At 39.5% G+C, this 25,933-nt stretch overlaps 2 long non-coding RNA genes across 2 annotated transcripts; one reads left to right on the top strand and one right to left on the bottom strand.

The window, feature by feature from the left end:
• Nucleotides 1-14,124: 14,124 nt before the first annotated feature.
• On the bottom strand, nucleotides 14,125-14,848 carry LOC149461564 (uncharacterized). Its single transcript, XR_016312830.1, has 3 exons — nucleotides 14,749-14,848; nucleotides 14,562-14,657; nucleotides 14,125-14,456 (listed from the first exon to the last, which is right to left on the bottom strand). It is a non-coding gene; the product is annotated as an uncharacterized LOC149461564 (long non-coding RNA).
• Nucleotides 14,849-15,483: 635 nt separating this feature from the next.
• Nucleotides 15,484-16,149, top strand: LOC149461563 (uncharacterized). Its single transcript, XR_016312829.1, has 3 exons — nucleotides 15,484-15,583; nucleotides 15,675-15,770; nucleotides 15,876-16,149. It is a non-coding gene; the product is annotated as an uncharacterized LOC149461563 (long non-coding RNA).
• Nucleotides 16,150-25,933: the final 9,784 nt, after the last annotated feature.

Below are 25,933 nucleotides of genomic sequence, written 5' to 3'. Positions count from 1 at the left end.
CCCTGCCTGATCCGGACCTCTGCTGACTTCTCCTGCTTTATCCCTGGCTTGTGACCCCGACCATTCTCTGCCTGACCCCCCTGTACCTACCTGCCCGATTGTTATTGACCCGGCCTGCCTGACGACGCTTGCATTGTATGTATTATCTGTGGGTGGTTTGGTTTGGTTCGTTTGCACTGTGTTATGTTTTAGTATTGCACTGCGTTTATGTTTGTATTGTTAGTCTTTAATAAATTATATTGTTTATAACTTATCTGAAGCCTGCGTTTCCCTGCATCAGTCACAGACCACTGGTCATACCCTGGAGCCCTGACATATAGTGTATGTGCTGAAGGTGAAAGGTGAAAAGCTGAAGGTGAAAATAAACAGATACGTGATCCATTAACTGCTTGCCGTCCAGCCATTGTAGAAAAACGGCCACATGGTAGCACCACTGCGCAATATCATGTTTTAAACCGTGATATTGCAAAACAGGTAGGGGGAGCGCGCGAGTCGTGCAACCGCCCTACCTGTGTCGCCGATCGTGGCTGCGGGTGTCAATCACTGGGTCTTAGCCGGTCATAAGCCGGGTCCCAGCGATTGCCGGCAGTGACACAGAGCACAGCTGCATTGTTCACAATGCAGCTCTACTCCCTGTCACACTGTTCCTGAGAGCGGAGTTTAGCTCTCGGAATCAGTGTGTTCCTGTGAAGTACACACCCCCCGCCCACTAGTAAAACACTCCCCTCACACAGTTAACCCTTTGATTGCCTAAAAAAGTTAACCCCTTCCTCCCCAGTGCCATTAGTACAGTGTCAGTGTTTTTTTTTGCACTGATCATTGTATTGGTGTCACTGGTGACAGTGAACCCAAGTCAGTTCCCCCCCCCCAGTGTCAAAATATCCGCCACAGTCCCGCAGTCCCGCCATAAGTCACTGATCACTGTCATAAATCGCTGATCACCGCCATTAGTCGCTGATCGCCGCCATTATTAGTATAAAAAAAAATCCCAGTATCTTTCCCACCATTTGTAGACGCTATAACTTTTACGTAAACCAATTAATTTACACATATTGGGATTTTTTCTTAGCAAAGACATGTTGCAGAATACATTTTGGCTGAAATTTATGGCGGAAATACATTTTTTTTACTGGACATGTTTTATAGCAAAAAGTCCAAAATATTGTTTTTTTTCTCAAAATTGTCAGCCTTTTTTTTTATAGCGCAAAAAATAAAAATGCACAGGTGATCAAATACCACCGAAAGAAATCTCAATTCATGGGAAAAAAGGACAAAAATTTAATTTGGGTGCATTATTGCATGACCACGCATTTTTCAGCAGCAGGCATCATCCTGGTATCGTTTTTTTCAGCAGGCGATTGGCTTTCATGTAAAAGCAATCCTAGTGGCTAATTAGCTGCAGGATTGCTTTTACAAGCAGTGGGATATGATGCCCCCCTCCCCTGCTGCCTTCCACGGCCTTCTTGGGCAGTCCCGTGACATCGGGGGAACCTAAGAATGCAGCCAGTGTTTATGCCAGCTGACCATAGAGCTGATTGGAGACCAGAGTGGTGCCAATCATCTCTACAGTCTAAGAATTCGGAAGCTACAAGCATTTCATCACTTCAGTTTCGCAGTATATAAACAGCGCCATTTGTAAATTGGGAAAGCATCTGATCACACCGATCTTGGTGAGATTAGATAATGTAAGGGCAGAGGAGATATCTAGAGTCTGATAGACCCCAGATTTCTCAAAAAAGAATATATGACAATGCCCATTGAAGTTATAGGGGATATTTGCATTCCCTGTGATAGCATTAAAAGTGATAAAAAAAAAATTAAAGGTACAGTGTAAAAATAATAAAAAAAATCAAAATAACTTTTTGATTTTTTTTAAAAAAACAACTCGCCCCTCCCATGCACGCACATCTGTGTGCACAAGCGTTGACCCTGTGCCAGTATGTAAACAGCGGTTGCACCATACATGTGAGGTATCGCTGTGAACGTCAGATCAAGGGCAGTAATTCTAACACTAGACTTCCTCTGTAAATCTAAAATGGTAGCTTTTAAAGCGTTGCCTATGCATATTTAAAAATGTATGCAGTTTGTCTCCATTGCAACGGGCATGCGCAGTTTTAAAGCATGTCATGTTTGGTATCTATTTACTCGGCATACCTTCATCTTTTATATCTTACCAAATAACTAGCCACTATATTGTGTTTTTGTGCATTAAAAGTAAAAAAAGTGTATTTTTAAAAAAAAATTGCTTATGAAAAATCGCTGCGCGAGTACTATGTGCTATAAAAAATTGTAGTACTCACCATTTTATTCACTAGGGTGTCTGCTTTAAAAAAATAAAAAAATATAATGTTTGGGGGTTTAAATTAATTTCCTAGCAAAAAATACAGATTTTTTTCATGTGAACAAAAAGTGTCAGAAAAGGCTTGATCTTCAGCTGGTTAGAAGAGTGAGTGATATGTGGCATAAACTTCTAATGCTGGGCATAAAATGCCCCCACCCCCAAAAACAAATCAATAGAAGAATTTATTTTTTTACCACAAGTTTTTGGAAAATGACAAATTTAGTTGTTTTTTTTACACAAAATTGTCACTTAAATGATTTACTGCTCACACATGCCATGAGTATATGTGGAATTACTCCCCAAAATACATTATGCTACTTCTCCTGAGTATGGGGGTACCACATGTGAGAGACGTTTTGGCAGTCTAGTCAAGTACAGGACCACAAAATCCAATAAGCACCTTCAGGCTTTTAAAGGACTTTATTTCCTCATTACACTTCCAGACTACCTATAACAGTTTCGGAGGCCCTGAAATGCCAGGATAGCACCTAACCCCCCCAAATGACCCCTTTTTGGAAAGTAGACACCCCAAGGAATTTGATAAGGAGCATGGTAAGTATTTTGCAGATCTCATTTGTTGCCACAAGTTTTTGGAAAATGAAAAAAAAAAACACAAAAACATATTTTTTCTATTCTTTTATATTTCAAAACCTTGTGAGAAAAAATGAGATCTGCAAAATACTCACCATGCCTCTTTTTAAATTCCTTGGGGTGTCAACTTTCCAGAAAGGGTCATCTGGGGGGGGGGGTGCTATCCTGGCATATCAGGGCCTTTGAAACTGTGATAGGTATTGAGGAAGTGAAATGAGGTAGTTACGCACCTTCAGGTTTTCAAAGTGGTCATTGGAGTTCAGCCTCCTGTATGTGGCTAGGCTCCCAAAAAGTCTCACACATGTGGTATACCCATACTCAGTAGAAGTAGCAGAATGTATTTTGGAGTGTAATTCCACATATACCCATGACTTGTGCGAGAAATAAATTATTTAAATGACAACTTTGTGTAAAAAAAAAATGTTTTTGTCATTTTCCAGAAACTTGTGGAAAAAAAATAAATCTTACATGGATTCAATATTCCTCTCAGCAGATAGCTTAGGGTGTCTGCTTTCCAAAAAGGGGTCATTTGAGGGTGTTTGTACTTTCCTGGTATTTTAGCACCTCAAGAAATGTGATGAGCAGTCAGAGAGTAAAAGCTGTGTAAATTCCATTATCAATACCATAGTTTGTAGACGCTATAACTTTCACAAAAAGCAATAAATATACACTTACTGGGATTTTTTTTTGACCAAAAACATGGAGCAGAATACATTTTGGCCTAAATTTATGACAAAATTTTAGTTTTTTTGAATATTTTTTATGACCGAAATGAGAAAATATTGTTTTTTTTAAAAAAAAAATTTCTTCAAAAATGTGTTTGTTTATAGCGCCAAAAATAAAAAGTGCACAGGTGATCAAATACCACCAAAAGAAAGCTCTATTTGTGTGAAAAAAGGACATAAATTTCATTTATGTACCATATTGCATGACCGCGCAATTGTCCGTTAAACTAGCGCAGCGCTGTATAGCAAAAAAATTTCATAAATTGCAGTATCTATACCATAGTTTGTAGACGCTATAACTTTCACACAAAGCAATCAATATACAGGTGAAACTCGAAAAATTAGAATATCGTGCAAAAGTTCATTCATTTCAGTAATGCAACTTAAAAGGTGAAACTAATATATGAGATAGACTCATTACATGCAAAGCCAGATAGTTCAAGCTGTGATTTGTCATAATTGTGATGATTATGGCTTACAGCTCATGAAAAGCCCAAATCCACAATCTCAGAAAATTAGAATATTATATGCAATCAATAAAACAAAGATTGTACATAGAACAATATCGGACCTCTGAAAAGTATAAGCATGCATATGTACTCAGTATTTGGTCTGGGCCCCTTTTGCAGCAATTACTGCCTCAATATGGCGTGGCATGGAAACTATCAGCCTGTGGCACTTCTGAGGTGTTATGGAAGACCAGGGTGCTTCAATAGCGGCCTTCAGCTCTTCTGCATTGTTCGGTCTCATGTCTCTCATCTTTCTCTTGGCAATGCCCCATAGATTCTCTATGGGGTTCAGGTCAGGCGAGTTTGCTGGCCAATCAAGCACAGTAATCCCACGGTCATTGAACCAGGTTTTGGTGCTTTTGGCAGTGTGGGCAGGTGCCAAGTCCTGCTGGAAAATGAAGTCAGCATCCCCATAAAGCTCGTCTGCGGAAGGAAGCATGAAGTGCTCCAAAATCTCCTGGTAGACGGCTGCGTTGACACTGAAGCACAGTGGACCAACACCAGCAGATGACATGGCTCCCCAAATCAACACAGACTGTGGAAACTTCACACTGGACTTCAAGCATCTTGCAGTGTGTGCCTCTCCATTCTTCCTCCATACTCTGGGTCCTTGGTTTCCAAATGAGATGCAAAAGTTGCTCTCATCAGAAAAGAGGACTTTGGACCACTGAGCAACAGACCAGGTCTGTTTTTCTTTAGCTCAGGTAAGACGCTTCTGACGTTGTTTGTTGTTCAGGAGCAGCTTGACAAGAGGAATACGACATTTGAAGCCCATGTCCAGGATCTGTCTGTGTGTTGTGGCACTTGATGCACTGACTCCAGCCTCAGTCCACTCCTTGTGAAAGTCCCCAACGATTATGAATGGCCTTTTCCTGACAATCCTCTCCAGGCTGTGGTCATCCCTGCTGCTTGTGCACCTTTTTTCTTCCACACTTTTTCCTTCCACACTTTTTCCTTCCACATAACTTTCTAATAATGTGCTTTGATACAGCACTTTGGGAACACCCAAATTCTTTTGCAATTACCTTTTGAGGCTTTCCCTTCTCATGGAGGGTGTCAATGATGGTTTTCTGCACAACTGTCTGGTCAGCAGTCTTTCCCATGATTGTGATTCCTACTGAACCAGACTGAGAGACCATTTAAAGACTCAGGAACCCTTTGCAGGTGTTATGGCTTAATTAGCTGATTAGAGTGGGACACTTTGAGCCTAGAATATTGCACCTTTTCACAATATTCTAATTTTCTGAGATTGTGGATTTGGGGTTTTCATTAGCTGTAAGCCATAATCATCACAATTATGACAAATTATGGCTTGAACTATCTTGCTTTGCATGTAATGAGTCTATTGCATATATTAGTTTCACCTTTTAAGTTGCATTACTGAAATAAATGAACTTTTGCACGATATTCTAATTTTTCGAGTTTCACCTGTACACTTATTGGGATTTGTTTTACCAAAAACATGTAGCAGAATACATTTTGGCCTAAATTTATAACTAACTTTGAGTTTACTATATATTTTTTATAGCTGAAAGTAAAAAATATCGTTTTTTTTTCAAAATTTTTGGTCTTTTTTTGTTTATAGCATGAAAAATAAAAAGTGCAAAGGTGATCAAATACCACCAAAAGAAAGCTCTATTTGTGTGAAAAAAAGGACAGAAATTTTGTTTGGGTGCAGCATTGCATAACCGCGCAATTATCTGTTGATTAGTGCAGCGCCGAGCAGCAAAAAGAGACCTGGTCATTAAGGGGGGTAAATCCTCAGGAGTGCAAGTGGTTAAAAGTAGTTTGAGCTCAGAACAGGGAGAGCACAGAAGGTGCCAACAGCCATAGCAGAGTAGTCCCACTGGTCGCAGAAAAGTAATGATAAGGAGGAGAAACTCTATATGCCCAGGTAGCAGGTGTCATCAGAAAGAAGATCACTGGAGAAAGAGGAGGCTGGACCCAGGGCTGGAGGGAAGGCTCCAAAGTGGGCAACAAGTAGGAATAAATGAATGGAAACAAAGTGTAAGAGCCAGAGTAAAAGGGAATAGAAAATGTTTGCAAAAAAATGCACTGATCACATAGTAAAGGTACTAAGACACAGTCAATCAACATTATATACAACCTCTGCATAGAAAGTAGTGCCAAACATCAAAATACCTATGTTTCCGAGCCCACAATAAAAACAAATGAATGCCTAACTAATTAACTGACACAAAATGTATGCTCTACTTCAACTTTGTTGACATGCTATTTAGATTGTTACCTACTGTATTCTAATTATTTTCCACTTGTATACGACCGCTGTTGACTGATATTTATAGTTGTGATTCTGTTTTTGCACTATAAATTGGTTGAAATTGTACTTTGTACTTAAAAATACCAAAAAACCCAATATTGGAAGAAAAAACAAATGAATACATAGGATCAAGGTCAAGCAGATTTCTCCAGTGATCTCCTTTCTGATAACACCTGCTACAGCTATGTGGAGTTTCTCCTCCTTATCTTCCTCATGCACTTTTCTGCAACCAATGGGACTACTCTTCTAAGGATGTTGGCACCTACGGTGCTCTCCGTGTTCTGAGCTCAAACTACTTTTAATGGGTTACTTATCTGTTAATTTTCACCTTCAGCACATTTATTTGGTGACTTTACACTGGGTTCATGTCTGTTTTTGGACTTGTCTCTTAATCAGCATTCCTGGTGGTGCAGGGTGCTTTGTAGTGTCCACCTTGTACTTTTTCCTATACATATAACATGGGTGGCCATCTTGCCTAAACAGCATGATACTGTGTCATGCAGTTTTTAGTCTCTGACTTTTGTCTTTAGTGCATGGATTGGCTTCTACCTTTATTTATGTCCATTTTGTATGTACTTTTGTTGTTGTTTTTCTGTTCTCCCAAAATTTGGACATTTGCTATGATTTTTGTTAGCTAGAACTTTGACATTTGCCCTTGTTGGTGTCATCACATGTGGATGATCTTGGTGGGAGGGGGTTTAGGGTATATATGTTCTGTTGCTTCACTTGTTTCTTGTCCTGAAATGTGCTGTATATATTTTCTTCTACATATACACACAGAGACCACAAGTACTATTGCCTGATAACTGTATGTTGGGCAAAAATACTTTGACTGATAACTGTATGTTGTGCAAGTAAGCTGCCGATTCCATAACCAGCATGAAAGCTCAGGCAGGTGAAATGTTCTGGTTTAAGAAAACACACAGGAGGGAGCAAATGTCTAACGCATTACCAGAGATTTAATGCATAAAATGTGGAAGATGTCAAAATGGTTACTTACAAAATTAAAAGGTACAAAAGCATTAAACCATGAGATACCGTGCAATGCAGGAATCGCATAGCCCAACAAACAACTCAGCTATGTAGGTGAGCTGATGTGTTTCAGGGGTGTGCCTCCTTTTTCAGAACTAAGCTGGCCAACACATCTATTCAGTGATAATAGTATTGTCATAATCCATGATATGTTAATCAACAGAAAATGGCCCACTGCATACACAGGCTGAAGGGAATATGTAGAACAAAACCAAATATACAAATGAATAAGCCAGTAAGTAAATGAGTAAATAAATAAAGCCATACCTCAAACAAAGGTGATGCCAATATTATAGATGCTATGCATTGTCCCAAAAGGGCAGTTCTACTGGGGCACCAGAGCAGGCTCTCCAAATGTGACAATGTGCCATACTATTGGCTGCTGGAATTCAGGTCCAGGCCAGCAACTGGCTATACAAAAAAGATGTAAAAGAGGATGCAGCCTTGACTAATAGCTGCTGGAATGCAAGCCTGGGCCAGAAGCGCATCACCATGTCGAATTCTGGTCCCCAACAGGAAGTGGTGTATCACCGCTGATGGAACACTAAGAGCCAAGTCCATGTTAGCAAAGATTTAGAAAAAGAGCTGAGTCACAGCCTGAATAGTGCACAGATAACCATGACCACTGGATGTGCTAGAATACATAAGCCCAATCCCACTGATGGGAATCAAAAATGACTGTCCTGATGGAACAGTGACCAAACAAAATATACACACACAAAAAAAATTAAAAATGAAGATAAAAATGGAAAAAAAAAATTAAATTACATGGAAAATGAAGTAGTAAATCTGACTCTAGGTGAGGCCAACACAAATAAACGTATCAACATAGAAATTAATTACATAGAATCCAAAATAAGTATCACTGTTATAAAACTAAAAGTGATCGGGTTTGCCTCAGGCTGCTCATCATTTTGTGTGAGTTCTCCTCTAAGTATAAGCTCAGTATGTGGTCATTAGTCCAAATACCAAATGTTTAGGGCAATTGGGCCTGGACGAACAAGACAGCTTTAAGCTTTTAATGGCTGCTAAGCAAGCAGCAGATGCTTGCAATTGCCACATTTTTATCAGCCATTGATATCACCTGGCTTATTCACTTATATTGGCAGGAATCCTCAGCCACAAAGGAAATGGAAATGGAGAATTTACATCATTGCCTAAATATGTCCAAATGGACATATTTGGTCAATGATGTCACCACTACCCCGTTCCTTCCTTTATATAGTTGATGAAAGTTTGGGGTGCTGTCATTCTGCAATGTTTACCATCAGGAGGATCAGTCATATGCAGTGAGTATTCAGAGTTTGTTTTTTTTTTTTTGGGGGGGGGGCAGGCATAATGATGGACGTTTATTTACAATGAGGGATTTTTGGGGGGATTTTTATTTTTTTAATAAAGGAATTTTCAAATGTTTGGTTGTCTTTATTTGCAGATTACATCTTTTTTTTGGTGAATAGTACCATATACTCATTTATGAATGGGGGGCGGTATTTGGTGTCTCCCTTAATAATAAAGGGGCTTTCAGATTCCAATGACCCTCTCACCTGTAGACACCTACAACCACCGGCCAAGGTTGTGGGGAAGAGGCCCTTGTCCTCATCAACATGGGGACATGGTGCTTTTCCAGGAAAGTATGGTTCAGGAAGGGCACACGCTAATTCCCCCTTGATTATGGGCAGCCAGGCTGCATGCTTACATTAAAAGTATACTATTGATTTTTAGAATGGAGTCCCTCTTAACATACATATAATACCCTACATGGTATGGATTACCTGGGGGTCTCATGCATTCATTTTTTATAACACCGAAGGGCTCAGCAGGAACTTAGTAACTACTAGAAGCCAAACTACATCTGCCTGATCCTAACTTGCTTTGGGTTTTTTAATGTTTTGACCTTAAATGTACTTTATTTTATTTTAAATGTTTTTACCTATTTTCTGAGATATTCACAATCATTGATTTGGTCTAGTAATATGACATGTCTTTTTTTGAATACTTCTTTCTTCCACTCCTGTGGGAGTTTTCTTGTTTCTTTAGTCTTGTATCTAATCTTAAATTGTTTACTAAATGGTTTATTGGTGCTTTATATGATGTATAAAGCTGGTCTGAGATTTCATAAGAGTCTCCCTCTGTAGGTTTAAATAAAAATGTCAGATATTGTTTACCTTGTTTATTTATTTCCCAGGATAATAAAATAATCCCCTACTTTATTTGCCGTCAGCATATCTTGAGTACATAATAAAATAGAATTTCCATCTCATTTAAATGGTGATTAGAGTGTATCTAAAGCCAAAACTTTATTTTGAATAGAGAATGGCTAAAATCTCTATTACAATTTATTACTCTCTGTGTCCTGTTCTGTAAATCTTGTTTTTTGGAAGCTATGTGAAAAATAGGAATGTTAGCATATATTTTATATTATTGTATGTACTGCAACCAACTCTTGAAAAAAAAAAATGTTTTTTCATTTTAAAAACAAAATGCTTGTAACAATAAAAGCTTTGTTTTAGGCCTGCTCAACTGGAATGGGGTGTGTCTTTTGTGCATGTTTCCTGCACCACATGTGAACATGCCTTTGTGAGACATGTGCAGGTACCAAGTAATTGAAAATGACACCCCAAGCACATATCACAAATGCAGCTTGTTTAGGGCCAACAAAAAGCATGGTACCGCAGTTCCAGTGTGAACTGGCCCTTAACCATGTGACAGTCTTGGAGGATAACTTACCAGATAACTCCTTTTCCAGGAATCATCCAGGACGGTAAGCTTTCCACTCTATGGTTCTTATTTTAGGTATGGGGTATCAGTTTGTCTTTAGTAATACTGAAGGACAGTAGTGGGTGGGGAGATTTTAACTTCTTTCTGTGCCTGTGTGGAATTATGGCATTAGGGAGAGAGACCATTATTGGCTGGCAACCCTCTTGATTCCAAAAATATGAAACACTTGCAGGATGAGCTGTAGAGGAGCCTGTTAAACTCCATTGCAGAGGCTAAAAGCATACTGTCTCATTGACTATGTGGTTGGGAGCCTACTTTAATTGAGATGAGGAAAAGAGGTTGAGATCCTTATCTGAGCAAGGCTTTCCAAAACAATTTTCTTTACCCAAAGCCACAGCTATTGACAGCATCTAATGCTAGACTAAGTACAGGATTTCAAAGGCAAATGTTGACACACTTTCAAAAGATGACTCCCTTCATTGTTGGGTAATGAGGATGGGCCACTGCCCAGAGCCTACTAAGCAATCAAGCACATACATTTAGTGTTGCAAGGGGATGTATGACAGACAAAAGAGTCCATTTGTCCCCAGGCACAGCTGACTGGCTGACTTTTGTTAGAATGAACCAGTCCTGGATCAGGGACGAATATCAAACCCCTGCTGCGGATGCTGCGGTTAACATTTTTGTGAGATTTCTGCCACCCAAAGTTTTTATTTCTGTAATGCCTGAGGCTTTCTTTTCATCCCTTCAAGCCTGAAATAACTATGATCTCCATCTTATACCACTTCTGGCCTAACACTACTAACAACTACTGCCACCACTGTAGGCCTGCCATCATTACCACCTCATACTTACAGTTTTAATTTGGATCACCCAATTTTTTTTAAAGCTGTTTCACAGTTGCAAAGCATTTTTTTTTTTATCAGGGTAACATCCTGTGCTTTTCATGAACGTTTTTATAGGATTATGGTGTTTGAGCACCACTAATGCCCCCAACCGTTACACAGTTGCTAACAAATTTTTTTTTAGGGGGTGTGTCTGAGACAGCCATTTCCTGAGGAGCTCCAGGTTTCAAGCCTGCTAGTGGTGGTTCAGAGCAACAGTGGTGCCCAGTTTTTGGCTCAACATAGAATGGGAGAACAACCCAACAACCTGGGAATGTCGAAACAGGGAAGACAGAGGTCAGTGCCACACAAGCTGACAGATTTCTTTTCCCCTATGATGGAGTGGGACTTCCAAAATGGCACCAACCCCTTCATGTCTATCTCCATACAGGAAGACTTGGCATTGGCTCTGCTTCCTCAACCTGCACAGCCACCTGTCTCCCTGCTCAGCGGCCTGGTGAGTCCTTTCCCCTGACAATACCACCACTTGTAACCCAGCAAAGACTAAGAAAGCTAAGCAAGTGGACTTTCACAGTGAAGAGGTTACCCAGGCAAACCAGACCTATCATCTCACACTGCAGAATCCATTAGAGAATTTTCTTACATCTACTCAGCCTGTGTCAGTGTCCTTAAGGAGATGTTGATCTAATTTGGGGACGCTGCACTTAGACATGGTTAATATGCTAACCAAGACTAACTCCTCTGACCTGTAGAAAAAAGTTACACATATAAGGCAGAAGATGGATGATGTTTTCACTGCCCACAGCAACTTGGTGGGTAAGTGTAAAGACCAACAGTCATATCTGCAAAAAATTTCGGTTAAATTAGCAGATTTGGGCGGAGCCTAGCCATGGCAGCGTAGGAGAGCACAAGGCAGGTGCTCTTCGATGCCTCTACACCACCTTGGATGCCTTCATGGGAGACAGTAATGAACCTGGGACCTACTTGAGAGCGGTTGGGTCCAGAGCAGAGTCGGCAGCCTCAGGAGCGGTAGAGAGAGGGAGGACTGCTGCGACGGGGCTAGTGGAGGAAGCCCGGACTGAAGAGCGAGGCTGCTGGGAAAGACAAGGAGACGCGGCGTGACCACGAGGTCAGCCGCAGAGGAGTAGTGGGAAGGGGAAAAGCTGGCCGGCGTTTGAGAAGATAGGAAAGCCGCCGGTGCGCTCCCCCCCAGTACATGAGCGATACAGAAGATGGACAGCCTGCTCCCCTGGTGAAAGGAGCCCAAACACAGGGGAGTAGAAATTGATCTGATAGAGGAAAAAGCCTAGAGGAATCCCCCGGAAGAAAGCAATCAAATCTTGAAAATTTTCTGCTGATGGCTCGTGCTGTCTCTATGGAAGAAACGCAAAGAGAGGGTGAGTGTGAGCAGCTTGGGCTGGCCAATATTGTACAAGAGTGACTGTTTGCTTAAAAGGAAAAAGAAGAGAGGTGAAGGGGGGATTCCCTGGGGGGCTTGAAGGGGATAAGGAGGAATCAGCAGCCCTGGAAGGAGAATATAGTGGAAAAGTGGACAATAAAAAAAGTGGATTAAAATTTGGGTCCCAGGCTTATACTGTTCTTATTGTTTGGGATTCACTGTGGTTCCAGTATTTAAGGAGAGAGAGGGAAGAGAGGAAAGAAAAGAGGAAAGAGATGAGCAGAAGAGATGAAGAATAAAAACGTTAACAGTAGTGGGCTAAAGGGGTCCCAAACGGGTACAATAAAAAAATATAAGTCCCAAGGAAATGTGACTCCAGAAAGGTCTCAAGGTGTTGGTGAAAAAAGTGAACTAGAAATGAGCTTGGAAAGTAGCCCTAGACTCTCCCTGGGGACAAAATACAGTAATCAACAAGTAATAGAGAAATTGGAGACAAGGGAACTGGAAAGTGAAATACAAGTACCGAATAAGAAAGAGATAGCAGATATGTTCAAAAATTTAGAAAAAACAATAAAGCAAGAACTGGTAAATATACAGAGTGACTTGGGGCAGATGTTACTGAGGGTGGAGGAGACGAAGGAAAGAGTTAAAAACCATGTCCAATATATCTCTGACTTGGAAAAAAGGACAATAGATATCAGGAAAGATCCAAAAAAATTTTTTTATAAGATGGAGGTACAAGAAAACAGGGATAAAATAAATAATCTCAGGGTAAGAGGTGTTCCAGAGCTTGCAAAGGGGGAAGAAATACGAGTCCTTGTCTGTAAAATCATAAATAGGAAGGATCCAACAAAGAAGTGGAATAGAGAAACCGAGAGATATAATTGTCCAATTCCAGAAGTGGGGAGATAAAGAAGAGATTTGGAGAAAGATTAAGGGAAGATCAAGTATTAAATATGGAGAAATGGACATACAGATTTTTGCGAATTTAACATTAGAGACAATATGGAGAAGGAGATCCTGGAAACCCCTGTTGGAGCAGATGAAAAAGCAGAATGTGCACTATAGATGGGGTACACCGGAGTGTTTAATCAGTTGGAAAAATGGAATTACAGCTTATTTGAGATTCCCTGAGGACTTAAGAGAATTCTGTGATAGACTGGAGATACAAATTATAGAGATTCCTGGTGGGGAGGATGAAGAGGGAGATTGTGAAGTTAGAGGGAAGGAAGATTGGAAGTTAGTTAGAAGAAGGAGATAGGGGGGATAGAGGGGAGCATTGTGAAGGGGGTAAAAAAATTTTTTTTGGGGGGGTTCTTTTTTCCCCTGATGTTCTCCACCCTGTCCCTGTCTCATCTTTGTTCCTTCTTTGTGTTTTTTTTTTTCTTTTCTTCTTCCTCTCACAGGAGATATCTCTTTTTGGGACTTTAGAAATGTGCTGGAACCATATGCTATTTATTAGAGAGACCTGGGGTAACTGGGGTGGTGGGAGGCAGGGGGTACTGTTCATGGGTGGAGTTCAACCCCAAGGTGGTAAATCTATGGAGGGTCTGGACCCTCAAAAGATGTATAGGCAAATTATAAGCCTAAATAAGGGGGGGTGGTGAGTGGGAGGGAAGTGGGGGGTGGGTTGGGGGGGTATTAAGGATGTCATACTAAACAATATGATAGTGTGACAAGAACACACCTATCTAAAAAAGAAGGTTTCTAAGTAATCCACGCGGAGTAGTGTGAATTCAAATGAATTTAACAATACTTTATTTGATCACATAGATCATAGGGAGGTTAAACATGAGCACGGTGTACATATGAAAAAAATAAAATCATGTTAAAAAGCACTTAGCATCTTCAATTTAGGGTCATCTTAGCCAACAGAGCACCATATAAGGCAGAGTGGTGTAATGATGAAATAATTATCCTGGATTTCCGTAGGTTTCCTGCTTAATATTTGTGTGAGCCGTGTATTCAGTGGGTGTGTTCCCAGTGTATATCAGGGACCTCCTGGAATGTACAAGCTGGAACACAAAAATACATGGTATGTATCTAGCAATATGGAGACCAAATCACATCCAAAATTAACCAGACCTCCCTCCACAATAGTCAATGGATACTGCTGTTACCTTCTCAAAGGTGAAACTATCATACCCGCCTCTCAAGTGTAGGGACTTCCTGGATAGCCACCCCAAATGGAACAAGGTCCACAGTACCAAATGATTCTGAGGATATATATAGAAAAAGTTAAATGTGTAGATCTTGGGCATCAGGTACCCCGAAAACAAAACATATATAAAAATGTGGATATATTACCATCAATGAGGATCAAGAAGACTCTTGTCGACTTGAACTAAGATCAGGTCCTTGATGCTTTTTCACAGATGCATATGGGGGTGAGGGACCAGGTATACACAGTGCGTGGATTTCAAGCACATATAATGTGTATATAGCATATAGCAGGCCGTAGATTGAACGGCAAAGGATTGAAGTCCCCTCCCAGTTCTGACGAAGTCTGCGGTGATTGGCGGATGAAACGCATCAACGTATTGACGTCACTACGCTCGGCGTCTTCACAGGGTGCGGCGCCCACGAGGCGGGAAGGAACGGCGGTGTCACAGCTCCCTGTTAGGTAGGCCCAAGACCCTCTGAGAACTACCAGTGGGCTACTATCACAGCGGTTCGCAAACGGCAATCCCTCAGGGAAACATATCTTCCACCGGTGGCAAGTTATTTTAAAAGCTTACGGCTGTTGAGATTTACAGAGCCTACATGGCGTTAATAGGGCATGATTCATGGGCCTAATTTACCCTGTATACTCGGGGAATTTTTTGGAATTCCTCTCAGGAGGAGAATCTACATATATATATATATATACGCTATCCTACTCAGGTATTTTTTGCTGTGACATAGCCATATCCTTTAAAAACCGCAAATAACCTTCTCAAATTGAGCAATTTTTGGAAACCCTTTATTGGGTACATTAAACTTAGGTATCTACGGCCTGCTATATGCTATATACACATTATATGTGCTTGAAATCCACGCACTGTGTATACCTGGTCCCTCACCCCCATATGCATCTGTGAAAAAGCATCAAGGACCTGATCTTAGTTCAAGTCGACAAGAGTCTTCTTGATCCTCATTGATGGTAATATATCCACATTTTTATATATGTTTTGTTTTCGGGGTACCTGATGCCCAAGATCTACACATTTAACTTTTTCTATATATATCCTCAGAATCATTTGGTACTGTGGACCTTGTTCCATTTGGGGTGGCTATCCAGGAAGTCCCTACACTTGAGAGGCGGGTATGATAGTTTCACCTTTGAGAAGGTAACAGCAGTATCCATTGACTATTGTGGAGGGAGGTCTGGTTAATTTTGGATGTGATTTGGTCTCCATATTGCTAGATACATACCATGTATTTTTGTGTTCCAGCTTGTACATTCCAGGAGGTCCCTGATATACACTGGGAACACACCCACTGAATACACGGCTCACACAAATATTAAGCAGGAAACCTACGGAAATCCAGGATAATTATTTCATCATTACACCACTCTGCCTTATATGGTGCTCTGTTGGCTAAGATGACCCTAAATTGAAGACGCTAAGTGCTTTTTAACATGATTTTATTTTTTTCATATGTACACCGTGCTCATGTTTAACCTCCCTATGATCTATGTGATCAAATAAAGTATTGTTAAATTCATTTGAATTCACACTACTCTGCGTGGATTACTTAGAAACCTTCTTTTTTAGATAGGTGTGTTCTTGTCACACTATCATATTGTTTAGTATGCTGTTCCCTCGGTTTATGTATCCACACTTATATAAGTGAGTCGGAGATGTGTTTTTGACATTAACAATTAGTGTCATTTTTGGTGGCCTGCTCCTGCTTTGTTGTTATATTAAGGATGTCACCCTGCGTGAGGGAAGGAGAAATAAAGGCAGAGAAAGAAGAAGAGAGGAGAAGGTAGAGAGGAAGAGCAAGGAAGAGACATAAGGAAGATGGAAGAGTTACGGTTTATAACTTATAATGTAAATGGGTTGAATTGTCCAGGGAAAAAGTTTAGATTATTGAAGGAATTACAACATATAACAGCTTCTGTGGTTTTCTTGCAGGAAACACACTTTGAATTAGAATCAAATGTTAAGCTGAACTCAAGATACTATCCAACATGGTACTACGCAGATTCCCCAATTAAGAGAGCAAAGGGGGTAGCCATAGGATTTGCAAAAAATATAAGGTTTGAGCTGGAGGATAGAAAAACTGATCCTGATGGGAGGTTCTTATTTCTGAAAGGTAAATTACAAGATATTGAATGTACAGTTGATAGTATTTATTGCCCAAATAAGAAGCCAGACATATTCTTGAAAGGAGTTTTGGGAAGGTTGATGGATTTCAGGAATTGATATCTGATAGTGGCTGGAGATTTTAATTTTTGTATGGATCCACAATTGGATACAACTTTGTCTGTACAAAGGGAAGGGAGTAAGTCCCTGAGATCATTGAGGAAATTGATAAGGGAATATCAATTGGTGGATAGTTGGAGAATTATGCATATGAAAGATAGAGACTATACCTTTTTCTCAAAGGTCCATGGGATGTATTCTAGATTGGACTATGTATTGATAGATCACCGATTAATTGAATCTCTGGTTAAAGTAACAATAGAGGTAATGTCCCTCTCGGATCATGCTCCGGTTGTGGTGAAAGTGGGATGGGGAAGGAGCCCCAGGGGAGGTTCGGTATGGAGGTTGAATGAGGCACTTCTTTTGGATCAAGAAACTGAGCGGAGGATTGGGGAGGAGATTAGGAGATTCTTCGAGGAGAATGAGACTGGAGAGGTGTCAGTGGCTACAGTGTGGGAGGCTCATAAGGCGTATGTAAGAGGAATGCTTATCGCAATTGGGGCAAAAAAGAAAAGAAAAAGGAGAGAGAAAATTAATGGACTCCTAAAAGAACTAGCTGAGTTTGAACAGATGCATAAAAAGAATATAACAAAAGAGTTAATGCAGAAAGTTAAAAAAAGAAAGAAGAATTAGAGAATATGATGGAAGAGGAGAAGAGGAGAGTCTTTAATAAAGTGATATGCGAAAGGTATAGATGGGGTGATAGACCAGGAAAGTTTTTAATGAGAGCTTTGAGGAAAAAGAAGATTAGGAACTATATAGATAAAATAAAAAACCACAAGGGAAAATTGGTTCCCTCAACTAAAGATATTAGGTATTTAAGGATTATTATAGTAAACTATATAACATTGCCTCCCATGACCATATAAATAAGAATGGAACAGCAATTATGGAAAAAAGAAGGTTATATTTAAAAAATGCAGGTTTAACTAAATTAAATGAACAACTTTTGAAATCCCTAGATTCTGATATTACATATGAAGAAATAAAGATAGCATTAAAAAGCTCCATGACGGGTAAAAGTCCGGGGCCAGATGGATATACTGTTAGATATTATAAAAAAATATAGTGAATTGTTACTAAACTGAAGTCCTATTTGAATGCCTTGGGGGGAGAGATGGAAATGAGACGGGAATCCCTGCAGGCTCAAGTGGTCCTTGTACATAAAGAAGGAAAAGATGCCTCCTAGTGCTCAAGCTATAGACCAATATCGTTATTGAATACAGATATGAAACTTTATGCAAAGATTTTAGCAAATAGGCTGAAAGATTTAATGCCTGAGTGGATACATGGAGATCAGGTGGGTTTTGTCCAAGGACGAGAGGGCAGAGACAATGGGTTGAGATCTTTGTTGCTCATCCAGGAAAGTAGAAAGGGGAAGACTCCGGTGGTGGTGCTTTCAGTAGATGCGGAGAAGGCATTTGATAGAGTTAACTGGGGGTTCATGATGGATACATTGGAGGCCTTGGGAATGGAAGCCAGAATGAGAACGTGGATAGGAAAGTTGTACAAACGCCCCTCTGCAGTGGTTATGGTGAATGGGGAGATGTCTGAGTCCTTTGGGATGACAAATGGAACAAGACAGGGCTGCCCTCTGTCCCCATTATTATATATTTTGTCTTTGGAACCTCTGTTGTCAACAATAAGGAAAAATCCAGATATAAAGGGAATGTGTATAGGAAATACAGAACATAAGGTGGCCGCTTTTGCGGATGATTTATTGTTTTATGTTGGAAATCCTAGGATAACGCTCCCTAACTTAATGAGGACATTGAAAGAATATGGGGAGTTGTCAAATCTAAAAATCAACCCTACGAAAACAGAGATACTAAATATAAATCTTCCAAATAATGAAAAAGAGGGGATACAAAGGGAGTTTCCCTTTGTTTGGAAAGAGAGAGAAATAAAATATTTAGGGATAAAACTCACTTCTTCATATAAAAACATGTATAAATTAAATTATATAGTAATGTTAAATGAGATTAGAGAAGAATTAAAGAGATTAGGAGCCGGAAATCCGTCCTGGTTAGGATGTATAAATTTGATAAAAATGATAATTGTCCCCAAAATCCTATATAAATTCCAAATGGTCCCCATCAAACTTCCAGAGATTTATTTTTAAGTTAATTAAAAAGATGATAACAAGGTATATTTGGAGAAATAAAAAAACCTAGAGTATCCTATGAAGTGTTAAGTAGAAATAAAGAAAAAGGGGGACTAGGAGTGCCAGATTTTAAAAGATACTATAAAGCAGTAATTTTAGCTAGAATATTTGATTGGACACATAATTTAAAAGGGAAAAGTTGGGCTATAATTGAAAATCCACTTAGTGGTAATAATTTAGGCAAGAATATATGGGTGCCAACACAGTATAGAGGTTTAAACAAGAGCACAAGTGTATATACTTTAAATGTTTTGAGGGTGTGGGATAAAATACACAAGAAGATGAAGTGGGAGTATAACTCAGTCTTGATGCCATTGAGGAATTCAGAATTCTTTCCGCCAGGAAGAGAGGAAATTTCAGGAAAATGGATTAAGAAGGAGGATGCCCAGTTGAGAGATATAATGAAGGGGGTAGAATTGAGAGCATTCAAGGATTTGGAGAAAGAAGGAGAGATTTTCACTAAGTTAGATGTGTGGAGGTATAATCAATTAAAATATTTTGTTGGGAATCTTCCGAAGCCCTTGAGAACTAAAAAAGATTGGAATTTGTTTGAAAGGTTGTTGGATTCACAGAAGATGGGAAACATGGCACAGCTAAAATATATAAAATTCTCACTGAGTTAGACACAGAAAAAAAACTAATGTATATAGAAAAATGGGAAAGGGATTTGGGGGTGGAGATTAAGGAGGTTTAACAGAACAAAATATATAAATTGATTCACGAGAATATAAGTTTATGTGAGGTGGAAATGAATTACTGTATAAATGTTTGATAAGATGGCACCGAACATAGAACAGAAGATGTGTGGGGAGAAATCACCTTGGTGTTGGCGGGGGTGTGGAGAGATAGGCACAATGTTTCATATATGGTGGGAATGTCCTAAAATTTAAGTATTCTGGAGGAAAATAGTACATCAGATTAGGAGTATTACTGAAGTAGATAGTAGTCTGGACCCTGGAACATGCCTTCTACACAGAACAGAAATATAAGTAAATAAATATAAAGAAACAGGTGTATGGTACTATTTAAATGCTGCTAAAAGTCTAATTCCCAAGTTTTGGCGTAAAGTAGAGGTTCCAAAAGAAGAAGATTGGATAGATAGAGTGGACCAGATTGGTAGCATGGATAAATTATTCTATATACAGGAGGATAGGTTAGAGACATATATCGTGAAGTGGGGAAAATGGGAAGAGTTTAGATCAAAGGTGAAAGATTGAAGAGGTGACTTTTATAAATAAGAATACTCTCCTAGTCTTTTTGTCTCTTGCTTTGTGTGGAGAGAGGAGGAAAATGCGGGGTGATCGAGGGGGGGAGTGGGAGGGTTGTGAGGGAGGGGTTATTAGAGGGGAAGATGGGAGAAATATGAAAAATATGGGGAAGGTTTGGTTTTATGAGATTGTTAAAAGAATTGATATTGTAGTTTTTACTTTTCCTATTATTATGAAAATCAATAAATATTTAAATTAAAAAAAAAAAAAATTTGCAGATTTGGAGGACAGGTAAAAATGCAATAATATCAAATTTTGAAGGGTTCTTGAAACAATTCCTTCCTCTTACAGGATTTTTTGCAACAACTATAGCTTAACCTAGTTCTTGACCTGCAGGGCATTGTGCTTATCATAGACAGGGCACACAGGCTGCCCATACCTGAATATCTGGTGGATACTATGCTGCAAGATGTTCTAGTCAGGATCCACTACCACCACATCAAAGAAAAAGCTATGCAGGCAACTTGGAAAAACCCACACTTGCCAGATCAGTTCTCAGGCATTGTCCTTTACACTGATTTGTCCCAGACTACTATTCAAAACTGAAAAAAAAAATTCTCACCATCACGAAGGCTCTCCGGAACTATAAAATCATCTACAGTTGGGTTCCCAACAAAGCTATCAGTTACCTATCAAGGTAAAACCTTCAATATTTACTCCCTGCTTAATTATATGAAGGAATTGTGTATCTTGGCACCTGATGCTCCTTTTGAGATGAAAAAAGGCCCAACCAAGTTACGTAATGACTAGTCACACATACCAAACTCCTCTACCTGGTAGGCACCTCTCCAACCCTACATCTGCAGGCCTAAGACAGAACACCATGGCCTGATCCAGTTACAACCCTTTGTTGCTCATTTGGGAAGTGTTCCTCAGCCCCCAAGGAGTTCCCAACTGATGCTGCTAGGGATGTCAATCTTAGTTATGGTTGCTTTTATTTTTTACTACTGTTTGTATTTTGTTTTTCTGTAGCTTATTCTTTGTTGCTTCTTATCTAGAGTTTGGGCCTAGCTTCAATCATAGATGCCTGGTATGATATGTATATTAATATCCCTCTCCATGCAGAGCCACAGTGGACCTTATCAACCTACCTCATGTGTGGACCTTTTATCCCTATACGGATCCCTAGATGAACTACTTGCTTTTCTTTGATATGGTCAGCTTGTCCTATTTTGTCCCAGAGCTCTTCCATAGTGTTTGGGCATCTATGCTATGTCCTAGTAGAGGGTAATCCCATTTAATGCCTTTTTGTGCTCTCTCAGGATTTACATTTGCTCCAAATTTGGGATTGCCCTTACCACTAGTAGGGGTAAGTCACCTGCTACTCTAAGTAGTGATTATGTCTTCAGATGACAATTAAGTTTGTGTCTTTTAATGTCAAATGGCTCAATAGCTCCTTTAAGCAAAAGGTCATGTGGTCTGAAGTCCAGAAATTAAAAGGGGATGTTCTCTACATTCAAGAAACCAACTTCCATGCAGATAAACCTGCTAAATGCTCTAACAATGCTTTTCCTTATATGTTCTATGCTAATGCAGAGGATAATGTTAATGTTGTTCTCATTGCATTTCAGCTACACAACATTGTTACAGATGATAAAGGAAGGTATATTATTTTAGGGTGTTCTTTGAATAATGTGGTTTATTCTATTGTTAATGTATATGCTCCAAATCAAGGGCACATTTATTTTATGCATAAGTTGCTGAAGAAAAGTTAAGGCTATGTCCAAGGAAATGTCCTTCTGCTGGGCGATTTTAATTCAGTGGCAAACAAAACTCTTGATATCTCTAATCCCTCCTTGATACCTAGACAGACTCTGAAAACATTTTTACACAATGAGTCAATATATGATATCTGGCATTACCGCCACTCCTCAGAAAAGGATTTTACTTATTTTTTTCTCACTCACATAACTCCTGGATTAATCTTGCTCTCGTGGACCTTCAGTTACTGTTCAAGGACACATGTCAATAGAGGACAGAAAATTGTCAGACCATGCCCTTTGCTTTGGAGATCAGTATTCTGTAAGCCCCACTATGCTGTGGCACAAAAATACTTTTATTTTTGTCCACAAGCAATATTGTGCAAAATTGCAGTCCCAGCTGAATGAGTTTTTCCATCAGGAGCCTACTACTACAGCTGACTTCTAGAGAAAAGAAAAGGAGGATCCAGACCTCACAAATCCTTTTATCCTGAATCTGACAGCTAGAAACTCAAATCAAACAACAAATTGCTCCTTCACTGATTGCAGAACTTCAGTAATGCAGGAATGAGTTTCAACAACTTTTCTATGATTATGAAAAAGTTCTGAAGCATCTAAGAGCCCCGGTCTACTCACAAGACAATTGAGTAGGGAAGTTATTAGCTTGCCACATTCAGTCTCATGAAGCCAAAGTGAGATTGGCCCACTAAATCCACACTAACACTCAGAACAAGGTCTTTCATCCTAAGGAGGTAGCCAATTACTTTTTGGAATACTATAAGGCTCTTTCCAATGTGTCCTCAGGCCAGAGCACACCTCAGCCCACTCCTGAAGGTATAGCTAACCTTCTGTATTTCATTGAACTAACTTTTGTAGTCTCTTCAGTTTTTGACCGTCTTAACACTCGCTTTACTAAAGAAGAATTGTGAAAAGTAATCTCCTCCCTATCTTTAAATAAATCACCAGGAGCTGATGGTCTTTCCACAGAGTACCACAAAACCTTTAAATATACCCTACTCCCTCACCTTTTAGTGGGCTTTGATGAGGCTGCATCCTCTGGATCTTTTCCTAAGGAAATGTTCTAGGCTATTATCATCACACTACCTAAGCCCAGGAAGGAGGCCACTGTGCCTCAAAATTCCAGCCAATATCTTTCCTGAATATAGATCTTAAGGTTTATGCTAAAGTTATTGCCAATCACTTACAGGTGATATTACATTTCCCTTAATAGCCTCTGACCAGGTAAGATTTGTGATGGGGAGGCAGGCACCTGACGGGACTTGTAGGATGTTAAATCTACTTAGACTGGCTGAAGTGTGCAGAATCACTACTGCTTTTTTTGCTTAGATGCTGAGAAATCATTTGATCAAATCATTGGGGTTATTTGCGTGCTCTACTGGTCAAGGTAGGTTTCAGTGGGTTTAATCTTTCAGTTATTATGGCTTTGTATGCAAACCCCTTGGCACATGTATTCACATTCTCAGTTTTCTTCATCCTCATCCAGAGCAAGATTAATGTGAGTGAGAAAAAAATAAGTAAATTCCTTTTCTGAGGAGTGGCGGTAATGCCAGATATCATATATTGACTCATTGTGTAAAAATGTTTTCAGAGTCTGTCTAGGTATCAAGGAGGGATTAGAGATATCAAGAGTTTTGTTTGCCACTGAATTAAAATCGCCCAGCAGAAGGACATTTCCTTGGACATAGCCTTAACTTTTTTTCAGCAACTTATGCATAAAATAAATGTGCCCTTGATTTGGAGCATATACATTAACAATAGAATAAACCACATTATTCAAAGAACACCCTAAAATAATATACCTTCCTTTATCATCTGTAACAATGTTGTGTAGCTGAAATGCAATGAGAACAACATTAACATTATCCTCTGCATTAGCATAGAACATATAAGGAAAAGCATTGTTAGAGCATTTAGCAGGTTTATCTGCATGGAAGTTGGTTTCTTGAATGTAGAGAACATCCCCTTTTAATTTCTGGACTTCAGACCACATGACCTTTTGCTTAAAGGAGCTATTGAGCCATTTGACATTAAAAGACACAAACTTAATTGTCATCTGAAGACATAATCACTACTTAGAGTAGCAGGTGACTTACCCCTACTAGTGGTAAGGGCAATCCCAAATTTGGAGCAAATGTAAATCCTGAGAGAGCACAAAAGGACACTAAATGGGATTACCCTCTACTAGGACATAGCATAGATGCCCAAACACTATGGAAGAGCTCTGGGACAAAATAGGACAAGCTGACCATATCAAAGAAAAGCAAGTAGTTCATCTAGGGATCCGTATAGGGATAAAAGGTCCACACATGAGGTAGGTTGATAAGGTCCACTGTTGCTCTGCATGGAGAGGGATATTAATATACATATCATACCAGGCATCTATGATTGAAGCTAGGCCCAAACTCTAGATAAGAAGCAACAAAGAATAAGCTACAGAAAAACAAATTACAAACAGTAATAAAAAATAAAAGCAACCATAACTAAGATTGACATCCCTAGCAGCATCAGTTGGGAACTCCTTGGGGGCTGAGGAACACTTCCCAAATGAGCAACAAAGGGTTGTAACTGGATCAGGCCATGGTGTTCTGTCTTAGGCCTGCAGATGTAGGGTTGGAGAGGTGCCTACCAGGTAGAGGAGTTTGGTATGTGTGACTAGTCATTACGTAACTTGGTTGGGCCTTTTTTCATCTCAAAAGGAGCATCAGGTGCCAAGATACACAATTCCTTCATATAATTAAGCAGGGAGTAAATATTGAAGGTTTTACCTTGATAGGTAACTGATAGCTTTGTTGGGAACCCAACTGTAGATGATTTTATAGTTCCGGAGAGCCTTCGTGATGGTGAGAATTTTTTTTTTTCAGTTTTGAATAGTAGTCTGGGACAAATCAGTGTAAAGGACAATGCCTGAGAACTGATCTGGCAAGTGTGGGTTTTTCCAAGTTGCCTGCATAGCTTTTTCTTTGATGTGGTGGTAGTGGATCCTGACTAGAACATCTTGCAGCATAGTATCCACCAGATATTCAGGTATGGGCAGCCTGTGTGCCCTGTCTATGATAAGCACAATGCCCTGCAGGTCAAGAACTAGGTTAAGCTATAGTTGTTGCAAAAAATCCTGTAAGAGGAAGGAATTGTTTCAAGAACCCTTCAAAATTTGATATTATTGCATTTTTACCTGTCCTCCAAATCTGCAAATTTTTTTTTTTTTAATTTAAATATTTATTGATTTTCATAATAATAGGAAAAGTAAAAACTACAATATCAATTCTTTTAACAATCTCATAAAACCAAACCTTCCCCATATTTTTCATATTTCTCCCATCTTCCCCTCTAATAACCCCTCCCTCACAACCCTCCCACTCCCCCCCTCGATCACCCCGCATTTTCCTCCTCTCTCCACACAAAGCAAGAGACAAAAAGACTAGGAGAGTATTCTTATTTATAAAAGTCACCTCTTCAATCTTTCACCTTCGATCTAAACTCTTCCCATTTTCCCCACTTCACGATATATGTCTCTAACCTATCCTCCTGTATATAGAATAATTTCTCCATGCTACCAATCTGGTCCACTCTATCTATCCAATCTTCTTCTTTTGGAACCTCTACTTTACGCCAAAACTTGGGAATTAGACTTTTAGCAGCATTTAAATAGTACCATACACCTGTTTCTTTATATTTATTTACTTATATTTCTGTTCTGTGTAGAAGGCATGTTCCAGGGTCCAGACTACTATCTACTTCAGTAATACTCCTAATCTGATGTACTATTTTCCTCCAGAATACTTGAAATTTTAGGACATTCCCACCATATATGAAACATTGTGCCTATCTCTCCACACCCCCGCCAACACCAAGGTGATTTCTCCCCACACATCCTCTGTTCTATGTTCGGTGCTATCTTATCAAACATTTATACAGTAATTCATTTCC

The sequence above is a fragment of the Staurois parvus genome, unplaced genomic scaffold (assembly GCF_062004578.1).
Source record: "Staurois parvus isolate SC_StPar_1 unplaced genomic scaffold, SC_StPar_1.0 ptg000198l, whole genome shotgun sequence".
NCBI lineage: Eukaryota > Metazoa > Chordata > Amphibia > Anura > Ranidae > Staurois > Staurois parvus.
This window is presented reverse-complemented; position numbering and strand designations above follow the sequence as displayed.